The 4,258-nt window shown below is 38.4% G+C and overlaps 1 long non-coding RNA gene across 1 annotated transcript; it reads left to right on the top strand.

Annotated features, from left to right (window-relative positions):
• Nucleotides 1-843: 843 nt before the first annotated feature.
• LOC141376494 (uncharacterized) lies at nt 844-3,987 on the top strand. The gene is made up of 2 exons (XR_012386907.1): nt 844-1,655; nt 2,237-3,987. It is a non-coding gene; the product is annotated as an uncharacterized lncRNA (long non-coding RNA).
• The last annotated feature ends 271 nt before the right edge of the window (nt 3,988-4,258 follow it).

Raw genomic sequence — 4,258 nt, 5'->3', positions numbered from 1 at the left:
TCACGCCAACTGTCTACTATTAACAGAAGCTAGCGAAGGTTGTCCCACCTCTGAGCTCTTCTGATTGGTCTACTGCTGTGGGACTGACAGTGGTGAGCAGCACAGCATGTGAAAGTTGAACTTCTTTTGAATTGAAATGGCATATAAACAACGCACTGCTCACATGCACAATGCTGAACTCTGGCCACCTCAATATGATTTTGCTGTTGATGTTACTAATTTAAATGTAATTATGTAAACTAACAGTAATAATAAGAAACAACAACCGGTATGTGTGTCATGCATTTACATCTTTTGTTAACCTTAGTAGTTAAATACTAAACATATTAACGTTACTTAACAAGGCTCAGTAAAGTTTGTATAATTTGCTTAGTATTGTTTGATGAAGAGAGACGAAACAGGACTTTTGGTTCATGAGATTGTACACTTTTTATAAAGAAATTTATACATATATATATATATATATATATATATATATATATATATATATATATATATATATATATATATATACATTTCTTTGTTTAGCACCTCAATATTTTAGCTGGTTGACTTACAAGGGCCAAAAATCTCAATGATTTTGTAGGGTACATCAATAAAAGTAGCTGTGTTGATAATATTGTTGCTCAAAACAGAATATGGATAAATTATAGTGATTGTGTGTATACTGTAATGCCTTTTGTTCAGGTTGTTCAGGTTATTAATTTATATATTTATCGTAATTATATTTAGTAATAATATTTAGTAATAATGAAAATATTTTAAGATCAATTTAATAAATTAATTAAAACAACATTATTTAATTTACTAAAAACAAAAATATAACACTAAAGCACTGGGTTGTTTCAACGCAAATTTGGGTATAATATAGACAAACTCAAGTTATATCGAGATATTTTTCTTTTAAATGACAATTTTCATTGTCATATTGATCCATATTTGATCAATTCATTGTTAAATAAATGAGTTATGACTCCATGACTCTGCTCTGGCAGGATATTTGTCTTTATTCCCCATTTCAAGGAATTAGATGTGGTGAAATCTCCCTTTGATTCTGTTTTTTCATTATTAATCTCTTCTTGGACTTGCGCTGGCCTGGTCTGATGAACGGAGGCTAAAGTTCAGTCAAATTCTACTGAAACACACACCTGAAATCCTCAAATGCACCCTGCTCATGGCCACATGAACAAATACTACAGTAAATTATAGGAAATGCTGATGTGTATTTGAACAACACCAATAAAGTGTATTATACTGTATATATTACAGCATCTACAACTCATGTTAATGAACGCTCCAGCAGACTGACCACTGTTATAAAGACTGTAGTAAAATAGAGTCTACTGCAGTAAACTGTGGTGTACTGGAGTAAAAGAGGCTCTCTAGCTGCACAAAACTACAGCAATGGGTCTGCACTGTCTATATAACTCAATATATAACTGTTGTTACCATAGCAACTTTAGAATCGCCACCACAAATCAATTACTGTAGTTGTGTTACCATAGCAACTGTAAAATCACCACTGCAGATAAATTACTGTAGTTGTTGTGTTACCATAGCAACTGCAGAATCAGCACAGCAGATCAATTACTGTAGTTGTTGTGTTACCATAGCAACTGTAAAATCACCACAACAGATCAATTACTGTAGTTGTTGTGTTACCATAGCAACTGTAAAATCACCACAACAGATCAATTACTGTAGTTGTTGTGTTACCATAGCAACTGTAGAATCACCACAGCAGATCAATTAGTGTAGTTGTTGTTACCATAGCAACTGTAGAATCACCACAACAGATCAATTACTGTAGTTTTTGTTACCATAGCAACTGTAGAATCACCCAAACAGATCAATTACTGTAGTTGTTGTGTTACCATAGCGACTGTAGAATCACCACAGCAGATCAATTAGTGTAGTTGTTGTTACCATAGCAACTGTAGAATCACCACAACAGATCAATTAGTGTAGTTGATGTGTTACCATAGCAACTGTAGAATCACCACAACAGATCAATTAGTGTAGTTGATGTGTTACCATAGCAACTGTAGAATCACTACAGCAGATCAATTACTGTAGTTGTTGTGTTACCATAGCAACTGTAGAATCACCACAGCAGATCAATTACTGTAGTTGTTGTGTTACCATAGCAACTGTAGAATCACCACAGCAGATCAATTACTGTAGTTTTTGTTACCATAGCAACTGTAGAATCACCACAACAGATCAATTAGTGTAGTTGATGTGTTACCATAGCAACTGTAGAATCACCACAACAGATCAATTAGTGTAGTTGTTGTTACCATAGCAACTGTAGAATCACCACAACAGATCAATTAGTGTAGTTGTTGTTACCATAGCAACTGTAGAATCACCACAACAGATCAATTAGTGTAGTTGATGTGTTACCATAGCAACTGTAGAATCTTTTTTTTTTTCCGGCTTAGTCCCTTTGTTAATTTGGGTCACCACAGCGGTATGAACCACCACCTATTCTAGCATATGTTTTACACAGCGGATGCCCTTCCAGTTGCAACCCAGTACTGGGAAACACTCATACACAACGCCCAGTTTAGTTGATCAGTTCCCCTATAGCACACGTGTTTGTACTGTGGGGGACACCGGAGCACCCGGGGGAAACCCACGCCAACACATGAAACTGTAGAATCACCACAACAAATAATGTAAGTTCTTTAATATAGTGTGGTTTAAAAACACTTCTGCATTTACTATCAATTACTGAAGTGTTTTTCCTCAAATGATTCTTGTTTTAAATATAACAGATGAGTGAGCATCTACTGGTACACTTGATGACGTGTTCGTTTTCTGGAAATCCTGCATGAAAGGAGCGTCAGGTGTTGTATTTTGCTCACACTCCTGAAAGTTGCTGAAATAACATCAGTGGAATGAGGATTATTTAATATAACAGACATGCTGAGAACACTCGAGCAGAGCGACTGATGCAGCGCAGCTACAAGGTTAGACAAATGTTTGGTTTAAACCTGAATCAAGAGTCGAGTTTGAGCCTCAAACATTATGTGGAAAGCTGTTCCAAAGTTTAAGAGGCAAACGGGGAAGCGCTTCACCTCTTTTTTTGTGGTTCTGATCCTGTAGGCTGGAGCTTTAGGATGAATTCTAGCGCTGCTCGGGGCTTTATAATGCAGATTTCAATGCAAACCAAGTCTGAATGTAAACATTTGTGCACCCAGACAGATCCAAACTCAACATTCTCTCTCATATACATATTTACATCCACAGCAGGAGGCCAGTGTCTGATCTGTGCATTGAGAAGCTTCACCTTCACTGACGGGTAACGATGTGGTGAAGATGATCCAGCCCACACAACACCATCACACGGTGGAGCTCAGGTCAAACTCAGCCTTTGCTCAATGCATGTATGGAGTCATGGGACAGATGAAGGAATGTGGAGCCAAGGTCAAAGGTCAAGCCAAAAAAAAGGGCAGAACGAAAGCAGCCAATGTCCTCCTGAAGTCCACAGTGCTGTTCAGCTCTATAGTTCCAGCATGTCTGACCTGGGAGATAAAATACATCACTCATTCACTTTCCTTCAGCTTAGTCCCTTTATTAATCAGGGGTCGCCACAGAGGAATGAACCGCCAACTTGTATAGCATTTGTTTTACACAGCGGATGCCCTTCCAGCTGCAACCCATCACTGGGAAACACCCATACACACTCATATTATAGACAATGTAGCTAAACAACTTCCCCTATAGCGCATGTGTTTGGACTGTGGGGGAAACCAGAGCACCCGGAGATATAAATCAAGAACCGTTTTGTTTAAGTAAGCATTGTGAACAAGCAGCCGACGCTCTTGAGTGACGTCTCCCTTCTCTCTTAGAGGACATCACCACTATCCAGTCCTCTTTGTGCTCCTCAGTGAAGGTCAGTGTGATGAAGGTTTGCTCACTGCGGGCTTCACTGCAGTTTCTCCTGAACACACACACACACACACACACACACACACACTCTGCTGAAGCGTCCACTGACCCCAGCATTGACCGACTGATGTCTGCATGTGTGTTTGAGCTCAGGATGGATTACATCTGCAAATATTTGCTCTGTTATTGATCATGTACATGTGTGTGCTTTAGACAGTCTGGGGAGCACACGCATGTCAGTCTTTATGCTAATGTGCAGCGCTCATCAGACTCATATCTACATATTCAGAGCTGCATTGGTCAGTTGTGCAGTCTAATCACTGTAATGAAGACTGGATGCTGGTTTAAACGTCTCTTTAAG

Source organism: Danio rerio, chromosome 11 (genome assembly GCF_049306965.1).
Source record: "Danio rerio strain Tuebingen ecotype United States chromosome 11, GRCz12tu, whole genome shotgun sequence".
Lineage (NCBI taxonomy): Eukaryota > Metazoa > Chordata > Actinopteri > Cypriniformes > Danionidae > Danio > Danio rerio.
This window is presented reverse-complemented; position numbering and strand designations above follow the sequence as displayed.